The sequence below is a fragment of the Neoarius graeffei genome, chromosome 9, assembly GCF_027579695.1.
Source record: "Neoarius graeffei isolate fNeoGra1 chromosome 9, fNeoGra1.pri, whole genome shotgun sequence".
Lineage (NCBI taxonomy): Eukaryota > Metazoa > Chordata > Actinopteri > Siluriformes > Ariidae > Neoarius > Neoarius graeffei.
In genome coordinates, this window is record NC_083577.1 from 84,601,788 (window position 1) to 84,624,583 (window position 22,796).

Consider the following 22,796-nt stretch of genomic DNA (forward strand, 5'->3'; position numbering starts at 1 on the left):
AAACAATGATGATCTTATTAAAAATAAATGAACTTGATTCTATTTAAAGTAATAAAAATTGATTTCTGAATGATACAGTAAAGTAAATGCAGTAAAGAGATTGAGATTAAGCTTACTAAAAGGTTGTTATTGCCAAATATGATTTTCTGCTATGTTATTCTGAATATTGGGGTATAGGTGGCAGTTATGAGGAGTAGTACCTTTCAGTAGTTGCAGTCGCTTGTGTATAACTAGGAAATCTAGTGTTTTGACTCCCATAACTGCCCGAAATCTCATTTATGGCTCCAAGTAGTTGGTAGTGCACACCAATGGCTATACCCCAGGACCTTGACTGGACTGGCATGCTAAACTAAGTGAGGGGAGCCTGCCTCCAGCTGGAGGTGGGCTGAGGGATGCCTCCCTCTTTATGTGCATGAAGACCGGCCCTGGTGGACGGGGCAGAGAAACCAACTTAGTCAATGGCCCAGAAGCCAGCAACAGAAAAATATATGTAAGGCCAAGGGAATAAACTCCAACAGAAAATCTGGATTGCAGCCCCACAGGCAGTAGGACAGTTACATCTAAATCTGGTAACTTCTGCATCTGTTGCTTCTCTACAGTCATCTAGATTATTTCTTGCCAGTGTTACCCAGGAGTGTCAGACAAGAGGGTGGGTAAGTCGCTGCACAACTCTACCTCACCTTAAAACCCAAGCACAAGTCATGAACAGCTCCAAAAGACCTGTGGCGATGGGGGAGTGGTGCACACCAGGTTTTGGATAGACTGGGAGCTGTGAGTCACAAACCCGCACATCAGGCAGCTTAGGGTATGCGGTCACTACAATAAATGGAGCAGTGTTATGGTTTGGCAGACCCCTATGTGTCTGAGCAGCCCTATTTAGGAACCCACTGCTCACCTCCTTAGATTGAGGAAGGGGCTAGAAAAGGTGCCCTAAATGTTGCTGCTCCATACACCACCTGGTTAACTTGCTGCAGCTGATGGGATCTCACACAAATGCAGAAGAAAAACTCCAAGAAAAAAACAAATCATTGTCCCTGATTCCCAAATTCTTTGCAATTTTATATTGAGGACCATTATTCTTAAATTGTTGTACTGTTAGCCCATGCAGTCTTTCACAGAGCGGTGAACCCCTCCCCATCTTTACTTCTGAGAGACTCTGCCTCTCTGGGATGCTCTTTTTATACCCAATCTGACCTGCTGCCAATTAACCTCATTAGTTTTGGGGTTTTGTTTGTTTGTTTAACATTACACAACATTTTCAGTCTTTTGGCACTAAATTGAAAATGAGCATAATATTTTTTCAAAAAGCAATAAGATTTCTCAGTTTTAACATTTAATATGTTGTCTTGTTTGATTATTTCAATATTTGATATGTTGTACTCTTTTCAGTGGAATATAAAGCTTCCATGATTTGCAAATCATAGCAGGGGCATAGCTAGGATTTTTCAAAGAGGGGGTCACACACTGACTGGCAGTCGAAAGAAGGAGGAAAGTTTCGCTAGTTTTGACATGGGGAATCATTAACCCAAGAGGAAATACTCATAATTTGCAACTACTGCAGCTACACTGGCAGCTTGTCCACTTTGTGTAACAATGAATTTACTAAACTGAAAGGTGAAATGTTGTTCAAATTGCCGTTAAAATAAAGATGGTGAAAATGAGTACAGTACCTCTCAAAAATGCTCTTAAAACTATGGATGGTGTAGAAAGGAGGACGTCCTGTATCTTCTAACGTGAAACGTTTCCATAACACGGCTGTGTGAGACAGCTGCAGCAGCCTTTTGCAGGTACTCGACAAGCTATGGAACACTGCCGAGAGTGATAGGTGCTTCATAATCTTCAAGATTATTTCATTTGGCAAATCAAGAACGCATACATCGACCAAAAAGAATGGTTGAGCTTACTGACCGTACTAATGGTTTGGGCTAATTCTATCAAACCAAACAACAGCGACCACAGCATAAGCAAACCAAGCTCACTCACTGGCCGGTGTTTCTTGGTCTGCTGAAGGCGATGATGCATCTTGTTTTGAGTCTGTTTTATCATAAAAAAATGACTTAGTACTAGAATAGAACTATGAAAAATATGTAACAAAAATAATTACAATTGCTAGTTTTAGATAGCTTAGAAACCGGCTCTTCCATTATTGCTGTTTCTTCCACGTTTTCTTGATGCTGTGTTCTAGAAATGGCACACTAAAGCTTAGCTTCGAAGCAACAAAATGCAACTTTGATGGAAAAAAAACAGGAAAAAAGAGAGTCTCTTCACATCGAAAAAAGGAGGAAAGTTTCGCTTGTTTTGACATGGCGAATTATTAACACAAGAGGAAATACTTGTAATTCACAACTAAAAAGACTGCAGCTACGCTGGCAGCTTGACCATGCTTTCTACTGCGATCATGTTGCGCTTGCGCAGAACTGGGTTTTCGCGCCCAAACCACACGAAGTCCATACAAGGTTATAGAAACCCTAATGAGTCTGAGGTGACAATCTAGTTTAATTTTTTTTTTTTAATTACAGTGGGCACTTTTCTAATATTCTCATGCGGCTATTGAAAAAATGTATGGTCCGACAAGGGGGGGGGGGGAGGTCCATGGGGACCTCAGGACCCCCCCACCCCCCACCCAGCTACGCCCCTGCATACCATTCTGTTTTTATTTACATTTTACACAGCATCCCTTCTTTTCAGTTTTATTTTTTAGATCTGGTGTTCTTGATGCAAAAATAGAAGAAATAAGGAAGATGAGAAATACTTTTTCAAGACACTGTAGATAATTTATTGTACTGATGTTTGAGCTATTCTTTTACAGAACTGAAAGACAAATAAAGCTGCACACTCCATCTATAGCAGATTGGATTAAACTAGGCCGCCTAGTAAATATACAGAATCATAATAAAATGGATAAAATAGCTTTGGCAGAATTTACACATAGTTTGTTGCGACATTTGTTCATTTTTTTTATGATCAAACATACAAGCTTCCTAAAGGACACTTTAAAAAGGCCAGTCAAGTTATCCATCCTTTCAGTATGAGTATCATAAAAGCAGTTCTTCAGAAGAATGGAATGGTGACTCTGTAAAGTTGCTCAAGATCCAACGCTGTTGTCAGTGGCACCGTTATTTGAGCTTGTCATGATGTATACCTGTGAAAAAAGTCAATAAAAGTACATAAAAAAAAGAATAGCTTGACTATATTATTGTATCTCACTGAGAGTTGATTTGTTCAGTGAGAGTGAGTGAAAGGGTCGGAGTTGTGTAAGTAGGTCAGTACACTTGGTAAGAAACTTACACAGGAAGTTATCAACTCACTGTGAGAATCTTCTTTTGCCTTTGGACAGATAAAAAAAATCATTAAAATAATACGGTATGTTAATTTTCATCAGAAACTTTAAAAGGTACTATATGTCAGAATTGTAGTTTAAAATATTCAAAAATTAACTAAAATTATCAACAGAATGTGAAGAAGTAACAGATTTGACATTATGTCAATCGATGTATCATGTTGCAGAAATATCTACTGCACTTAGCAGGCTAAACAGCGAGCCCGAATGCTTCCATCACATAATACTACTTTGTACCTCAAGAGGTGATAGTGAGTCACTGTAGCATCCTTTCTGCCCTCAGTCCAACATCAGAGCATGAAGAATTCAGTCAGGTGTTACACACTGATGGTAAGTCGAGAGAACCTGCTTTCTAAACTCGTATAACAGTGGCTGTGATGTGAACTGGAGAGCCGTGTAGAGGTCAAAATCATTACTACTGTGTGCTAACAAAGTTGCTAGATTTGTCCCTAGGCTTGTTTGAATTAAAGTCACAAAAGGTGTGGAAACATTTACCAAATCGAGTGTTTGAACCTGACAATGGTTATTGGCGTCAGACTTGACAGAAGAAAAACATGAATTAACGTTCGTGTTGCTTTCCGCTGCTGGAGACAGCTCTTGGTAAGTAAAGGGATAAAGTTTTACGCTGAACTTGCAATGTTTCTTCTTGTCTGGTAAATAAACACCTATTAAAGATAACGTTGGCTATTTAGCAAAATGCTTTAAAGGTAGCTAATTGTATAACATTACAGACAGTGTTAATATGTTTGCCAAGTTAGCTGTTTACTGATATGAGGTCCAGACCAGTTAGAACAGCTGTATGTGACTCGTTCAATTAGCTCATCCTGTAACTAGATACCAAACTGAGGCAATTTTTATGTCGCAAACAAACAAGGCATACTGACTTTGTTGGGACAATTCAAAACAGATCTTTAGTGCAACTAATGACAGCACAATCTGGGCCAACAAACATTTCAATTGACATTGATATATGGTTTTGTGGTGGCTGTTTTCTCGCTACCATGGTAATGCTAAAAACTGAGCTAAACCAGCTATAATGTAAACTATAGGCTGACACCACATGTGAAGATAAGATCGCAATGTTATTTTGACCGACTCTGAGTTTCAACAGTATGGTTGAATTTTGCATATACTTGCCCTCCTGTTATATATATATATATATATATATATATATATATATATATATATATATATATATATATAGGGGAAGGGAGACTCCATGGACCACCCAACTTTCCGGTGATATACTGCCCCCTATTTGTTTCAGCAGGTGGCCAATCCTTACATATAGCACCTTTTAATGAACCAATGTCAGAAAACCACAATAGGAACCCTTTAAATTTTTTATATGACTGTAATTTTTAGGAGACCCAGAGATTACACACTTCAGGAAACCTCTCTCAACATAAATATAATGAAAGTTTAACATAATTTAATAAATGTCATTTTGAAGCATATTCACTTACAGCTGTAATAGAAGCACATGACTTTTAAATAACAATCACAATAGGTCGCATCCACTTACATCTCAGTAAAGAAGGAATAAACCATATTTACACAAAGGTTTAAATGTTACTTATATTATTTATTAGTTGAAGTTCTAGCAGACGACAAATTCATAGTTTGGATAGTCATGTCATCAAAGTTCCTCCAGTTCTTGGCAAAGTGTCTATCTGAGATTATTTTATCAACTGTAAAAGCACTCGTCTTATTAGAAATAGTTTTATTAACAATAAATACACTAATTTACAGTATTCCTAAAATAAAAATGTACCAAACCAATCGCATGCCTCTATGCTGTGTCAGGACTTACAACTTCATCACCAGTTGCAGTTTGAGCACAGCCTCTGTTGTTTTCCCATTTCCTGCAATGAAAATCACAAAAATCACAAAGCTGGCCACAGACTGTAATGAATCTTTTCCCAGTCCCGATAAAGGTGTGATACTGTTTAAATATCTGGTGTAATTCCTGTGTGTGTTTATCATTAATGTATTCAAGGAAAAATTCACCTCAGCACCACAACACCACACATCATCTGATTATGAGCTTCACCTGGGATTGCTGTCTCTGTGGCAGTAGAATGCTTTTGCCACTTTTGCTCTTCTTTCTATTTTATGTTTTTGATTATATTTGGAATCATTTGATCATTTTCTAAATCTGAGTCTTATACCTGGGATCGTACACAACCCCGGGGCGTATTATTTGTATAGCCTGGATGTTCCTGTCTACTTGGTGTGCACTGTCCTGTGTATTTATTGTCCTGTGTGGGCAGCTATGGGTTTAATTTCTGTGAGCTTTTTGCTAAAATATGAGGAATAAAGTTTCCAAATATGTGTTTATGAAATGTAGCATGTTTTATTTTGTTGCATTTGCATGTTTGTTTGTTATTAAAGGTGATAGTCTTATAGAAATTTATCGTCATAGTCTCATCCTGTCAAGTGTGTGGAAGACTAAATACGTGAAAGCAGTTGATTGTAATTTCATAAGCACTCGAAACAGTGTACAATTAAAATTCATTAAATTTCTAGCTCGAAGGGTTTATTGTGCTAAGTGGGTGCTTCCACGGCTACTTTAAACAGGCAACTCAATCTGCCGGTAGATGTCCATAACTCCTCATCTCAAAACTGTTTGTCTATGACAGTAACTCCGGAAGCACAACATCAGCTTTCACTGTTATGCCGATGATGCGCAAATATCCTGGGGGTGCACATCACAAACAACTTCACCTGGTCTGTGAACACCATGTCACTGGTCAAGAAGGCACAGCAGCATCTGCACTTCCTGCGTAGGATGAGGAGAGCCCACCTGCCCTCGCCCATCCTCACTACATTCTACAGAAGCACCATAGAGAGCGTTCTGGCCAGCTGCATCTCTGTGTGGTGTGGAGGCTGCAGTGCCTCTGACTGGAAGATTGTGAGGAGATTGATGAGGACAGCAGAGAAAATCATTGGGAATTCTCTTCTCTCCATTCAGGACATCGCACCTAAGCGCTGCACGTCCTGGGCCAGAAACATCATCAGTGACCCCTCACACCCTCACTATGGACTGTTCTCCCTCCTGGCCTCTGGAAAGAGGTTCCGCAGCATTCGGTGCAGGACCACCAGGTTCTCTAACAGCTTTTCCCCCCAGGTCACCAGACTGCTGAACTCCAAATCCAAACTCTAAATCAAACTGAACTCTAAACTTCTATTTATACTTCAACAATTCCTAATTCCACAGGTCACTTTATACTACTGCACTTTCTAATATTTTTGCTGCTGAATAATTTAATACACTTTCATATTTAATTCTGTGCTGAGACAAATTGCAACCAAATTTTGTTCTGTGTACACTTGTTGCAGACTGAATGACAATAAAGGTTGTCTAAGTCTAAATATATCTGCCATTGCAGTCTAATGATCCAGATTCCCTGAACAGGCTTCATGATTATCTGAATGACATCAAAAGTTGGATGTTCAATAACTTGCTACAACTGAATGACAGCAAATCTGAAGTGATTTTATTTGGTCCCCCTAAATTGGAAAAAAAAAAAAAGCTTTATAGGAAGCCTGACACTTACATTATATACAGTGTCTTGCAAAAGTATTCACCCCCCTTGGTGTTTGTCCTGTTTTGTTGCATTACAAGCTGGAATTAAAATGGATTTTTGGAGGATTAGCATCATTTGATGTACACAACATGCCTACTACTCTAAAGGTGAAAATTGTTTTTTTTTTTTTTTATGACACAAACAATAATTAAAATGAAAAACCAGAAATCTGGAGTGTGTATAGGTATTCACCCCTTTCATATGAAACCTCTAAATAAGAGCTGGTCCAACTAATTCACTTCATAAATCACATAATTAGCTGATTAAACTCCAACTGTGTGCAATCAGTGTCACATGATCTGTCACATGATGTCTGTATAAATCACCGTGTTCTGGAAGGACCCTGACTCTGATCCGCCAATTGGAATGCGCCGTTCTGAGAGTCTAGTAGGTGGACAGTGACACGGAGGACGGGCGTTGGGCGGGGTGAATGGTCAGGAGTTGCTTGTGGGAAGTGACAGAGTAGGAAGTGTGGGATGGATGAATCTGAGCGCGGGTTTGGTGAGGATGGGGGTCCCAAGCGTAAAAAATCGAAAGGGATTAATAACAGTATTAATGAAAATATGAATACATCGGTGAGGAAGGAATCGTATAAGGTATTTATTACATTTGTTAAAGAGGGTGATTCGTTTATGGGTTGGAGTCCTATCCAGTTGACGAGGAAGGTGTATGAGGAGTTAGGAGAAGTTGTGCGTGCCATTAAAACAAGGAGTGGGTCACTTCTGGTAGAATGTATGGATGAGGCACAATTAATGAGAACAGTAAAAATGACTAAATTTGCTGGGCAGAATGTAAAGTGTGTGGTAGGCTGGGATAAAGAACTGATTAGGGGAGTGTAAGAGACCCTACGTGTGGGTGGAGCACAGAGGACGGCAGGACAGAGATCAGGTTTTATAAATGGCTTTATTGCCACACTTTTCAGTATAACAATAACATTCACAGACACACAACCGGCGTCTGGTTCAGGGCTGAGCTCCTTCTGCTCTCGCTCTCCCTCCTGATATAGGGCGCAGTCACTGGGAAGACACACAAACAGGTTAATTGCTCTCAGGTGACGTGATTCTGCCACTTACCTTCCCTGACTCCGCCCTCCTGTCACAGACCGGCGCTTGACCACGCCCCCGCTGCCACATACCCCCACCGCCCGACTCAGGCCAGGCGGCCGTCCGGCCTGCAGCCGACTCCCCCCCCCCTTGACGGGAGAGGAAGTCCGCCACGACCATCTGTGCCCCCGGCCTGTGGACCACCTTGAAATTAAAGGGTTGGAGCGCCAGATACCAACGGGTGATCCGCGCGTTGGCATCTTTCATGCGGTGGAGCCACTGGAGGGGCGCGTGGTCCGAACAGAGGGTGAAAGGGCGCCCCAGCAGGTAGTACCGGAGGGCAAGAACCGCCCACTTGATGGCCAGACACTCTTTCTCTATGGTGCTGTAGCGCCCCTCATGCACCGACAGCTTCCTGCTGATATACAGGACAGGGCGGTCCTCCCCCTCCACCTCCTGGGACAAAACCGCCCCCAGCCCTCTGTCCGACGCATCGGTCTGCAACATAAAAGGGAGAGAAAAGTCAGGGGAGTGTAGAAGTGGCCCCCCACACAGTGCAGCCTTTACCTCTGAGAAAGCCCGCTGGCACTGCTCCGTCCACTGGACCGGATCTGGTGCCCCCTTTTTAGTGAGATCAGTCAGCGGGCTGGTGACGTCCGAATAATTAGGTATAAACCTGCGATAATAGCCAGCCAGCCCCAGGAACTGTCTCACCCCCTTTTTGGTCTTGGGCCTCGGGCAGGCCGCAATTGCTGCCGTCTTATTAATTTGGGGACGCACCTGCCCGTTGCCCAAGTGGAAGCCCAGATACCGTACTTCCACCCGCCCAATCGCACACTTCTTTGGGTTGGCTGTGAGCCCCGCTCGCCTCAGTGATCTAGTCGAATAAAAGCGAGCAGTGCCGAGTCGATCGAGCAACTCATCAATACGAGGCATTGGGTACGCGTCGAATTTAGACACCGCGTTGACTTTTCTATAGTCCACACAGAACCAGACCGACCCGTCGGCCTTGGGTACCAAGACCACCGGGCTGCTCCAGTCACTGTAGGACTCCTCGACGATGCCCATTTCGAGCATGGTCTGAAGTTCTTCCTGAACCACCTTTTTTTTGTGTTCAGGTAGCCTGTAAGGGCGGCTACACACTACCACCCCCGGGGGCGTCTCTATGTGGTGCTCTATGAGGTTAGTGCGACCGGGCAGGGGCGAGAACACATCCGAAAACTCGGTCTGCAACTGGGCGACCTCCGTGAGTTGGGTCGGGGAGAGGTGGTCTCCACAGGGGACCGGAGAGGTACGTGATGCCAATGTCCCTTTTTGAACCTCCGGCCCCAGCTCCGCCTTCTCTGGAACTAACGACACCAACGCCACGGGGACCTCCTCGTTCCAGAGTTTAAGCAGGTTGAGGTGGTAAATCTGTAGCGCCCCACCCCTGTCCGTTCGCCTCACCTCATAGTCGACGTCCCCGACTCGCCGTGTGACCTCAAAGGGTCCTTGCCACTTGGCGATCAATTTGGAGCTCGACGTGGGCAACAGTACGAGTACCTTATCTCCCGGAGTGAACTCTCTAAGGCGCGTACCCTTGTTGTACAGGCGGGCTTGCCGTTCCTGGGCCTGCCGCAAATTCTCCTGAGTTAGGTGGGTGAGCGTGTGGAGTTTTGCGCGCAGGTCCATAACGTACTGAATTTCGTTCTTACTTTGTGAAGGTCCCTCCTCCCAATTTTCCCGCAGCACGTCCAGGATGCCGCGCGGCTTATGCCCATATAATAATTCAAACGGGGAGAACCCCGTGGAGGCTTGGGGGACCTCTCGCACTGAGAACAGCAAGGGTTCGAGCCACTTATCCCAGTTACGTGCGTCCTCACTTACGAATTTTTTAATAATATTTTTAAGGGTGCGGTTGAATCGTTCCACTAAACCGTCCGTTTGTGGGTGATACACGCTGGTGCGGATCGGCTTAATCCCCAATAACCCATACAGTTCGCGCAGTGTTCGTGACATAAACGTAGTGCCTTGATCAGTCAGAATCTCTTTCGGGATTCCAACTCGGGAGATGACGCGGAAGAGTGCCTCTGCAATACTGCGTGCTGAGATATTGCGCAGAGGCACTGCTTCCGGGTATCGCGTTGCATAGTCCACCAGAACTAATATAAAGCGGTACCCTCGTGCTGACCGATCTAATGGCCCGACGAGATCCATCCCAATTCTCTCAAACGGGGTCTCGATTAACGGTAGAGGGCGCAAAGGCGCTTTTGGAATGGCCGCTGGGTTTACTAACTGGCATTCGCGGCATGCCGTACACCACCTACGGACATCGCCGCGAATCCCCGGCCAATAGAAAGGGGCATTATTCGGGCTAGTGTTTTATCCTGCCCTAAGTGTCCAGCCATGGGATTAAAGTGAGCCGCCTGGAATACCAATTCCCGGCGGCTCTTCGGAATTAAAAGCTGCGTGACTCGCTCTTTCGTTTGAGTGTCCTGCGTCACTCGGTATAATCTATCCTTCATAATCGCGAAGTAGGGGAAGGACGGGGTGGCGTTCGGCTGGAGCGTTTGACCATCGATTACTCTCACTTGGTCAAACGCATGCCGCAGAGTCTCGTCTCGCGACTGCTCTAATGGGAAATCCGCGAGGGATTCCCCAATAGAGAGAGGAGGAGCCGGCGGCTCCTCACTCTGACGCGGAGATGACGTAGACGGCTCTGTGACAGCTGCTCCCGCCAAAGCGACACCGGGACCTCCCCCTGTCAAATGGCAGGACCCACTCTCGACTAGGCGTGTCATTAAACCCCGAAATCCCGGCCAATCAGTCCCCAAAATTAGAGAGTGGGTAAGGCGAGGATTAACCGCCGCCTTTACTATGAATTTTTCCCCTCTGAAAATAATGTGGACCGACACCAAAGGGTAGCTGTGAACATCCCCGTGCACACATAACATCTTCACCCCTTGTGCTCCCCCCAATGCCTCGTTTTGAACCAGGCTTTGGCGAATTGAGGTCTGATTACAACCAGAATCCACCAACGCCTGATATGTAGCCCCTTGGATACTCACCGGTATGCGATACGCTCCGGCCCGATCGAGGGCGGCCTCTGGCGCGTCGGGGATCCGAACCACCGCGCCCACTTCCATTGCCGTGCACTGCTGTTGAAGGTGGTCCGGTTCCCCGCAGCGCCAGCAAACTGGCCCGGGCTTTCCCTCTGCACCGGTGATCTGGGGCTCACTCACCTGAGGTGGGGGAGAGACAGACACAGAAGGGAGAAACGGGAGGGCACCGCGGGTGCGGCGGGCCGGCTGGGGGGGTGCCGGCCCCCGCCTCCGCGGAGGGGGAATGGGGCGAGGACAGGACACAGGAGGAGGGGAGAGAGAGAGAGAGAGAGAAGAGGAGAGAAGAGATGCCATCTGCTGTCCTGCCGCCGGGACAGCCGCCAGATGATCCTCCGCCAGCTCGACTGCCTGATCCAGCGACGCCGGGCGGTGGCACTGGACCCACTCCGCGGTTCCGGCTGGTAAGCGGGCGAGGAACTGTTCCAGTACCACCTGGTCGACGATTCCCTCGGCGTCGCGATCGTTGGCCCTCAGCCACCGCCAGCAGGCGTCCCGGAGCTGCTGGCCGAACGCGAACGGCCGGCCGACTTCCTCCAGTCGCAGCACGCGGAAGCGCTGGCGCTGTTGCTCCGGTGTGCGCCCCACGCGCTGGAGGACGGCCCGGCGGAGGTCCGCGAAGGCCAGCCGGCGGTCGGCGGGGAGCTGTAGCGCGGCCAGCTGTGCCTCTCCCGTGAGCAGGGGGAGGAGGCGCGCCGCGCGCTGCTCCATCGGCCACCCCGAGGCTTCGGCGACCTGTTCAAACAACGTGATGAACGCCTCGGGGTCGTCCTGCGGGCCCATCTTGGTGACAATGAGGGGAGACGGGCCCGCGGCCGGAGCGCTGGTGGACCCCGCCGACGCGAGGAGATGCCGGAACGCCTCGCGATCTTCCTGCTGGGCCAGCACCAGGGCTTCGAAGCGCTGCTCCTGCTCCTTTCGGAGCGTGACGAGTGCCTGGTGCTGGCTTTGCTGAGCCGTGGCGAGGGCGTGGACCAGATCGGCGAACGGGGAGGATTCCATGGGGCTGCTGGTTTGGTGCTCCACTGTCCCGGGTTTCAGCACCACTGTAAGAGACCCTACGTGTGGGTGGAGCACAGAGGACGGCAGGACAGAGATCAGGTTTTATAAATGGCTTTATTGCCACACTTTTCAGTATAACAATAACATTCACAGACACACAACCGGCGTCTGGTTCAGGGCTGAGCTCCTTCTGCTCTCGCTCTCCCTCCTGATATAGGGCGCAGTCACTGGGAAGACACACAAACAGGTTAATTGCTCTCAGGTGACGTGATTCTGCCACTTACCTTCCCTGACTCCGCCCTCCTGTCACAGACCGGCGCTTGACCACGCCCCCGCTGCCACAGGGAGTAATAACTGGGATCCCTGTTGAGGATTCAATGGAAGACCTAATGGCTAGTATTAGAAAGGTCAAAGTAAAAGAGGCTAAGCGCCTAAAAATGAAAAGGGATGGGGTGTTGAGCGACAGTCTGTCGGTTTTGCTTACGTTTGATGAAATCATGCTTCCCCAAAAAGTGTTTATAGGGTTTATGAGTTTTGATGTAAGGGCGTATATCCCTCCTCCATTGAGATGTTTCAAGTGCCAAAGGTATGGGCATATAGCGGCAGTATGTAAAGGGAAATTAAGATGCAGTAAGTGCGGAGGAGAACACAATTATGGTGAATGTGCAGAAGGGTCAATTCAAAAATGTTGCAATTGTGGTGGTAATCACAGTGCAGCGTATGGAGGCTGTGAGGTGTATAAACAAATGAGAGAAGTTCAGAGAATTAAAGTTGAGCAAGGAAAGTCCTATGCCGAGGCAGTTAAGCAAGTTCCTAAACCAGTTAATGTGGCAAAGAATGATAATGGCAGATTGAAAGGAGAGTGCACGACATGCAAAAAGATTCAAGAAGATTCACTGATTGTTAAGAAACAGGATGTGGCAGCGGGGGCATGGTCAAGCGCCGGTCTGTGACAGGAGGACGGAGTCAGGGAAGGTAAGTGGCAGAATCACTACACCTGAGAGCAATTAATTTGTTTGTGTGTCTTCCCAGTGACCGCGCCCTACTTAAGGAGGGAGAGCGAGAGCAGAGAGAGCTCTTCCCCGAACCAGACGCCAGTTGAGTGTGTGTCTGTGTGTGTATGTTCACTGAAAAGTGTGACAATAAAAACCTGCTTTACCAACCTGAACTCTGTCCTGCCGTCTTTTGTGCTCTGCCCATACATAGGAACTGCCACAGTGGTGCTGAAAAAGGAATCTGGAGCACAGAACGCTGAACCGCCCCATGGAGTCTTCCCCGTTCGCCGACCTAGTCCACGCTCTCGCCATGGCCCAGCAAAGCCAGCACCAGGCACTCGTCACGCTCCGTAAGGAGCAGGAGCAGTGCTTCGAGGCCCTGGTGTTGGCCCAGCAAGAGGACCGACAGGCGTTCCGGCACCTCCTCGCGTCGGCGGGGACAATCGACGCTTCCACCGCGGGCCTGTCCCCCCTCACCCTGACAAAGATGGGCCCGCAGGATGACCCCGAGGCTTTCATCACGCTCTTTGAGCAAGTCGCGGAGACTTCGGGGTGGCCGATGGATCAGCGCGCGGCACACCTCCTTCCCCTGCTAACGGGGGAGGCGCAGCTGGCCACGCTACAGCTCCCCGCTGACTGGCCTACGCGGACCTTCGCCGGGCCATCCTCCAGCGTGTTGGGCGCACCACCGAACAGCAGTGCCAGCGCATCCGCGCTCTGCGCGTGGAGGAAGTCGGCCGCCCGTTCGCGTTTGGCCAGCAACTCCGGGACGCCTGCTGGCGGTGGCTGTGGGCCAACAACCGTGACGCCGAGGAGATCGTCGATCAGGTGGTGCTGGACCAGTTCATCGTGCGCTTGCCCACAGGAACCGTGGAGTGGGTCCAGTGCCACCGCCCGGCATCGCTGGATCAGGCCATTGAGCTGGCGGAGGACCATTTGGCGGCTGTTCCGGTGGCAGGACAGCAGATAGTCTCTTCTCTTCTCTCCTCTTCTCTCTCTCCCCCTCCTTCTGTGTCCCGTCCTCACCCCATTCCCCCACCGCAGAGGCGGGGCCCGCCACCGGACTATGCAACGCGATACCCGGAAGCAGTGCCTCTGAGCAATATCTCAGCATGCAGTATTGCGGATGCCCTCTTCCGCGTTATCTCCCGAGTTGGAATCCCGAAAGAGATTCTAACTGATCAAGGCACCACGTTTATGTCACAGACACTGCATGAACTGTATGGGTTATTGGGGATTAAGCCGATCCGCACCAGCGTGTATCACCCACAAACGGACGGTTTAGTGGAATGGTTCAATCGCACCCTTAAGAATATAATTTAAAAATTCGTAAGTGAGGACGCACGTAATTGGGATAAATGGCTCGAGCCCTTGCTGTTTTCAGTGCGAGAGGTCCCCCAAGCCTCCACGGGGTTCTCCCTGTTCAAATTATTATATGGGCGTAAGCCGCGTGGCATTCTAGATGTGCTGCGGGAAAATTGGGAGGAGGGACCTTCACAAAGCAAAAATGAAATTCAATACTTTATGGACCTGCGCACAAAACTCCACACCCTCACCCACCTAACCCAGGAGAATTTGCGGCAGGCCCAAGAACGGCAAGCCCGCCTGTACAACAAGGGTACGCGCCTTAGGGAGTTCACACTGGGAGATAAGGTACTCGTACTGTTGCCCACGTCGAGCTCCAAATTGATCGCCAACTGGCAAGGACCGTTTGAGGTCACACGGCGAGTCGGGGACGTCGACTATGAGGTGAGGCGAACGGACAGGGGTGGGGCGCTACAGATTTACCACCTCAATCTGCTTAAACTCTGGAATGAGGAGGTCCCCATGGAATTGGTGTCGGTGGATCTGGAGAAGGCGGAGCTGGGGCCGGAGGTTCAAAAAGGGGCATTGGCATCACGTACCTCTCCGGTCCCCTGTGGAGACCACCTCTCCCCGACCCAACTCACGGAGGTCGCCCAGTCGCAGACGAAGTTTTCGGATGTGTTCTCGCCCCTGCCCGGTCGCACTAACCTCATAGAACACCACATAGAGACACCCCCGGGGGTGGTAGTGCGTAGCCGCCCTTACAGGCTACCCGAACACAAAGAAAAGGTGGTTCAGGAAGAACTTGAGACCATGCTCGAAATGAGCATCGTCGAGGAGTCCCACAGTGACTGGAGCAGCCCAGTGGTCTTGGTACCCAAGGCCAACGGGTCGGTCCGGTTCTATGTGAACTATAGAAAAGTCAACGCGGTGTCTAAATTTGACGCGTACCCAATGCCTCGTATTGATTAGTTGCTCGATCGACTCGGCACGGCTCGCTTTTATTCGACACTGGATTTGACAAAGGGATATTGGCAGATCCCCTTGACTCCACTATCCCGAGAAAAAAACGGCCTTTTCCACACCGTTTGGTTTACACCAATTCGTCACACTTCCGTTTGGGCTGTTTGGGGCACCCGCTACGTTTCAGCGGCTGATGGACAGGGTCCTCTGCCCCCATGTCACCTGTGCGGCTGCCTACCTCGACGACATCATCATATATAGTAATGACTGGCCAAGGCACCTTGAACACCTAAGGGCCATCCTTAGGTCGCTGAGGCGAGAGGGTCTCACAGCCAACCCAAAGAAGTGTGCAATTGGGTGGGTGGAAGTACGGTATCTGGGCTTCCACTTGGGCAATGGGCAGGTGCGTCCCCAAATTAACAAGACTGTAGCAATTGCGGCCTGCCCGAGGCCCAAGACCAAAAAGTGGGTGAGACAGTTCCTGGGGCTGGCTGGCTATTATCGTAGGTTTATACCTAATTATTCGGACGTCACCAGCCCGCTGACTGATCTCACTAAAAAGGGGGCACCAGATCCTGTCCAGTGGATGGAGCAATGCCAGCGGGCTTTTTCTGAGGTAAAGGCTGCACTGTGTGGGGGGCCACTTTTACACTCCCCTGACTTTTCTCTCCCCTTTATGTTGCAGACCGATGCGTCGGACAGAGGGCTGTGGGCGGTTTTGTCCCAGGAGGTGGAGGGGGAGGACCGCCCTGTCCTGTACATCAGCAGGAAGCTGTCGGTGCGTGAGGGGCGCTACAGCACCATAGAGAAAGAGTGTCTGGCCATCAAGTGGGCGGTCCTCGCCCTCCGGTACTACCTGCTGGGGCGCCCTTTCACCCTCTGTTCAGACCACGCGCCCCTCCAGTGGCTCCACCGCATGAAGGATGCCAACGCGCAAATCACCCGTTGGTATCTGGCACTCCAACCCTTTAATTTCAAGGTGGTCCACAGGCCGGGGGCACAGATGGTTGTGGCGGACTTCCTCTCCCGTGAAGGGGGGGGGGGGAGTCAGCTGCAGGCCGGACAGCTGCCCGGCCTGAGTCGGGCGGTGGGGGTATGTGGCAGCGGGGTCGTGGTCAAGCACCGGTCTGTGACAGGAGGGCGGAGTCAGGGAAGGTAAGTGGCAGAATCACTACACCTGAGAGCAATTAATCTGTTTGTGTGTCTTCCCAGTGACCGCGCCCTACTTAAGGAGGGAGAGCGAGAGCAGAGAGAGCTCTTCCCCGAACCAGATGCCGGTTGAGTGTGTGTCTGTCTGTGTGTGTATGTTCACTGAAAAGTGTGACAATAAAAACCTGCTTTACCAACCTGAACTCTGTCCTGACGTCTTCTGTGCTCCGCCCATACATAGGAACTGCCACACGGGACTTTTTGTTTTTTATGGCCGATGTCATTAATAAAGCGGCTCAAACAAGTAGCAGAACAGACAGGATTAAAATCATAGTTAAGTCTGCCAGGAAGCTTTTGAACGTGCAAGGGTTGGAATGGACAAGTGTTTTGGATGCTCTTAATGAACAAGACGCTACTGTTGAGGAGTCCTCTCTTTATCAATCATGTTCAGGACCTTTAGTATCATATTAATGGTGTTGCATATCCTTCAATGGAATGCAAGGAGTTTGATTTCCAATGGCCAGGAATTTAAGAAGCACATTGAGAACCTTGATGTAATGCCTGATATTATTTGCATTCAGGAATCCTGGCTGATACCTAGGCTGGACTTTGTTATTAAAGGGTTTATTTCAGTGAGAAGGGACAGGGACTCTGGTATGGGTGGAGGTGTTGTTACCTTCATTCAGAGGGGGGTACAGTTTAGGGAGGTAAGGAAAGGAGATCTCATCTCATCTCATTATCTCTAGCCGCTTTATCCTTCTACAGGGTCGCAGGCAAGCTGGAGCCTATCCCAGCTGACTACGGGCGAAAGGCGGGGTACACCCTGGACAAGTCGCCAGGTCATCACAGGGCTGACACATAGACACAGACAACCATTCACACTCACATTCACACCTACGGCCAATTTAGAGTCACCAGTTAACCTAACCTGCATGTCTTTGGACTGTGGGGGAAACCGGAGCACCCGGAGGAAACCCACGCGGACACGGGGAGAACATGCAAACTCCGCACAGAAAGGCCCTCGCCAGCCCCGGGGCTCGAACCCAGGACCTTCTTGCTGTGAGGCGACAGCGCTAACCACTACACCACCGTGCCGCCAGGAAAGGAGATGACATGGAATTTATTATTGTTGACGTTTAGTGTGATGTTGGTAAAGTTTTAATTGTTAACTTTTATAATCCTTGTAGGCAGTTGGAAATGAGATCACTTGAAGAAATTAAGGATATGTCTGGGAAAATAATTTGGTGTGGTGGCTTTAATAGCACATAGCAGTTTATGGGGGGATAGGGATGATGGTAATGGTAATGTCTTGGAGGAGTTCATGGGTGAAGAAGGATTAGTTTGTATAAATGATGGGTCTGCCACTAGGATAGCATTTCCAGAGGGACAGAATCAGCAATAGATTTGACCATAGTTTCCAGGGACATGGCTGATAAATGTGGGTGGGAGGTGCTTGATAGTAATACAATTGGGAGTGATCACTTCACTATTAGGGTTCAGGTGGGGGTGGAGGTGCAAAAAGATGGGGTAACAAGAGGGGGCAGATGGATACTAGAAAAAGCTAATTGGGAGAAGTATACAGAGTTGAGCGATGAGTGGCTATCATTGGTGGATGATGATGTGGGTGTGGAAGAGATGTGTAAGGGAATTAGTGCAAGTATAGTGGCTGCGGCAGGGGAGGCTATCCCAAAGACAGAAGCCAGGCCTTTGAGCAGGATTGTACCTTGGTGGTCAAAAGAATGTCAAGATGCAGTGAAGAATAGGAACAGGTTATTCAGGATATTAAATAAATCTCATAACTTTCAGTCTTTGATTGAGTATAAGAGGGCGCAGGCTCCAGTGAGGAGGGCGCAGGCTCCAGTGAGGAGGGCTGTGAAGAAGGCAAAAAAGGAGTATTGGAGGAGGTTTTGTGACTCCTTGGGGCATACTACCCCCATAGAGAGAGTGTGGGGTACGATTAAGAAAATGAATGGCATTAACAGAAGCTATGACTACCCCTTGATTATTGCTGGAGAGAATGTTGCAGCTACTAGCAAAGATAAGGCAGATGTTATAGCTAAAACATTAGCTAGAGTGCATAGCTCTGATAACCTAAGTCTGGTGGAAAGGAAAGGAAGGGAAGAAACAATCTTAAAATACACTGAGAATGTGAGTGTTGGTCAGGAAGAAAGCAGTTTGAGTGCCCTGTTTACAGTACAAGATTAGAGTTAAACAATGTCCTGAGGAAAATAAGGAAGTCTGCTCCAGGGAAGGACTCTATCTGTTATGAAATGTTGAGTAGGCTCAGTGATAGGGGAAAAGACAAGCTATTGCTGCTATTCAATAAAATATGGGTAGAGGGGGTGATTCCTAGGGAATGGAAAGAGTCTTTGATTGTACCCATCAGGAAACCTGGTAAAGATCCTCATAACCCAAGTAGTTACCGACCAATAGCTTTGACTTCCCAGGGGGGAAAACCATGGAAAAGATGGTAAATGATAGGCTGACCTACTGGCTAGAGACTAAGGGACTTCTCCAAAGCTACCAGAGTGGCTTTAGGAGAGGTCGAGGCACAGTACCATGGATCCAGTAGTGTGTCTAGAAGACTTCATAAGGAGAGCCCAAGTAAATAAAGAATCAGTAGTAGCAATATTTTTTGATATTGAAAAGGCTTATGACATGCTTTGGACAAAAGGTTTGTTAATCAAGCTGCAGCAATTAGGGGTTGGGGGTAGAATGCTCCAGTGGGTGGAGGCTTTCCTGACTGACAGATGGCTAAGGGTTAAAATAAATGGGGACGTAAGCTCCAGCTATGTAGCAGAAAATGGCACTCCTCAGGGAAGTATTGTTAGTCCATTACTGTTTAATATAATGATAGATCAGATATTTAAGAATGTACAGGAGCCTGATGGTGTAGCCTTGTTTGCTGATGATGGAGCCATGTGGAAGAAGGGGAGGAATTTGGGTTTCATTATAAATAAAATGCAGTGTGCAGTTAATGATGTTCAGCAATGGGCGGTTCAGTGGGGATTTAGGATCTCAGTGGAGAAAACAAAAGTTATGATTTTCTCTAGGGGAAGTATTAGTCCTGAACTTAAAATTTACCTGGCAGGCAGAGAGCTGGAAAGAGTTGGGTTTTTTAAGTACTTGGGGGTATGGTTTGACAGGAAGTTGACGTGGGCGTTCCACATCCAAAAAATGGTGGATGGGTGTAAAAAAATTCTAAATGTAATGAGGTGCCTGTGTGGGGTTGAATGGGGTGCATCCGGTGCAGCACTGAGATCAATCTATACTGGCCTCATGAGGTCAGTATTAGACTATGGGTGTATAGCCTATGGGTCGGCTTCCAAGTCATTGTTGCACAAACTAGATGTGATACACAACCAAGCTTTGAGAATCTGCTGCAGAGCAGTTAAAACATCACCAGTGGCAGTCATTCAAATTGAGGTTGGGGAAATGCCCTTATATTTAAGAAGACAGCAGCTTGCCCTGGTGTACTGGGTGTAGGTACATTCCACTAAGAAACTACATTTCCCATCAGCCCACTTCTGCGTTGACCTGCGTCACGCCGGGGCGGGATCATCTACGTCACCCTCCAGGAAGGCATAAACCGCCTGGAAGCTCCTAGCTCTTTCTCTCTGGTGTCCGGATTCCAAGCGGTCTGGACGCATAAAGAGACCAGAAAACCAGATAAAGACATCTTTTCTTTTCTTTCTTGCAAGAATCAGAGTTTCGCGCTTTTCTTTGTCTTACCTTTGGCCACGGTAGACTCTAAGATGTAACTCAGTGAGTTACAACCGGTTTCATGCATTAAGTACGTACGACTGCAGCTCAAGGCAGTCAATTTATAATTAGGAGCAACCAGAATTCCTCCTGATTGAAGCGCTGTGCACATTAATTTTAATCAGAGACTTTCCTTTCATCATGAACAACGCGTCGGATCAAGAGAAGTTCTCTGTCCATGGAATCGACTCACGGAATCGACTCACGTGCTCCACGACAGCGAGACTCAGAAGTTTTAGAAAATCTCTCATAGTCTCGCGTAGAAGCGAGATACTGGAAGTAAGACTGTCAAAATTTTGGGCATAAATAATTAAGCTAGTCTTTAGGAATTTAGCTTTTATTGAAATAGTGTGAATTTAAACCCAGGTTTATCTGTTACACTGTTAAACACGCAGCGTGTTGATTTATTTTGGTTCTATGTTCTCTCAATTGTTTAATAGATAGGCTGTGCATGCTCCTCTCTGACTAACACTTTAATTTCCTGATACACACAACCACACCTTAGATAGCTTCCCTTTGTCTTAGCTTAGCCACAAAGCTAATCTAGGCCTACCACGTGCTCAAACACACCTTGGTTAGCTACACAGAGCTAGCCTTTTGTCTCCACACGTGGCAGTCCCTCCCCCACTCACAAACACACCCTTCTTAGCTTAGCCACACGGGCCTAGTCTAGGGCCTACCACACACACAAGCACACATTAGCAACAGAGCTAATCCTTTGTTCTATTTAGATAACATTCCTTTGTTTTGGCTAGCAACAAGCTAGGCCTAACACACACACATACACACACACACCTCACTGTTTGTATATATTGATTATCCAATTTTATCTTTGTTATAGGGCGGCATGGTGGTGTAGTGGTTAGCACTGTCGCCTCACAGCAAGAGGGTCCGGGTTCGAGCCCCGTGGCCGGCGAGGGCCTTTCTGTGTGGAGTTTGCATGTTCTCCTCGTGTCTGCGTGGGTTTCCTCCGGGTGCTCCGGTTTCCCCCACAGTCCAAAGACATGCAGGTTAGGTTAACTGGTGACTCTAAATTGACCGTAGGTGTGAATGTGAGTGTGAATGGTTGTCTGTGTCTATGTGTCAGCCCTGTGATGACCTGGCGACTTGTCCAGGGTATACCCCGCCTTTCGCCCGTAGTCAGCTGGGATAGGCTCCAGCTTGCCTGCGACCCTGTAGGACAGGATAAAGCGGCTAGAGATAATGAGATGAGATGAATGAGATCTTTGTTATAATAAATTCATTTATTATCAAAGCTGTGTGTATTCATCTTGTTGGTGTTCCAATATTTCCGAAGTCCCCAATCTCTCAAAGAATTCAAAAAGGTGCATATAAGTTATGTAATATGGTAAGTGATCAATAATAATTTGGAATATACCATAATCTGGCTGTTTGGTAATTTGTTATTAAGCCCCAGGATTAATGGTATGATTCACTTTGAATGATTCACTGATTCGATTCACTTGAACGATTCACTTGAACGATTCACTGCGAATGATTCAAATGACACTGATTCATTTTAATTATTAACCTTCAAATTTAATGAGACTGATTTAATGAGATCACTTAATAATTATCAAATACACTTACATGGGCTAACCTCAGGGGTCACAATGATGGCCACATTACTCAGCCAGTCCTGAGATATTGCCAAGAGTGACTGTGTGAGGGAGGGAAAAGCTTTGGGTGGACAGTCAGGGATTGGGTTATGAATATGGGATTAAGTGGCTTTAATATCTGCCCTACAGTATCATATTCTACAGTTCCCCCTTGGACCTTTGAGGAAGCTAAAGTAGACCTGGGGCTGCTTGAAGAAAGGCAGGAGTGTGAGGTGGACAAGTGGAGAGTTGATGGGTACAGTCATGAGCATTACAGCAAGAGTATGTTCATATATACAGACAAGGGCGTCGTAGTGGGGGGAAAAGGGGGACTGAGTTACCAGGGCCCCAAGTGGGGGGAGGGCCCTTGAGGAGTCTGTAATTTTATTTTCCTTTAAATATCAATACCATTTAAAGATCACAATATATGTTGCTAACTAATGTAAATGTAATGTTTTGGGTAAATAAATCGTTTGATTAATGGATTGAATTGTGTGTCCTAGCCTACATATAGTGTCCGGGGACAGGCCCCCCACCCTTTGCACGAAATGGTTTAGTCCGCTTTCACTGGGCTTTTTAACTAGGCGCATTTAAATGAATTTATTTTTTCTGCACGTTTCATAACACTTTTTTTTTAATGTTTCAATAATTCTGGAGTTGACTGTTAAATACCAAAGATGTTCTTAAAATGATTTAAGTCACTCACCAGCAAAGACGAACAGTGCAGAAGATAAAGAGACACAGTGCAACAGCTCCAGTAACTGAGAAAACTATATAGAGTGGGATTGGTTTGGACTCACTCTTCAGACCTGGCAACAGATACAGATAAAAGCACATACTGAGTGTATCGTTTAGTACTATTTTAAATAGCTTTAAATTAATCACACAGTACTTAATTAAAAATCTTAATATTACAACTTGGAAATAAAATGTACATTTCATTAAATTTAT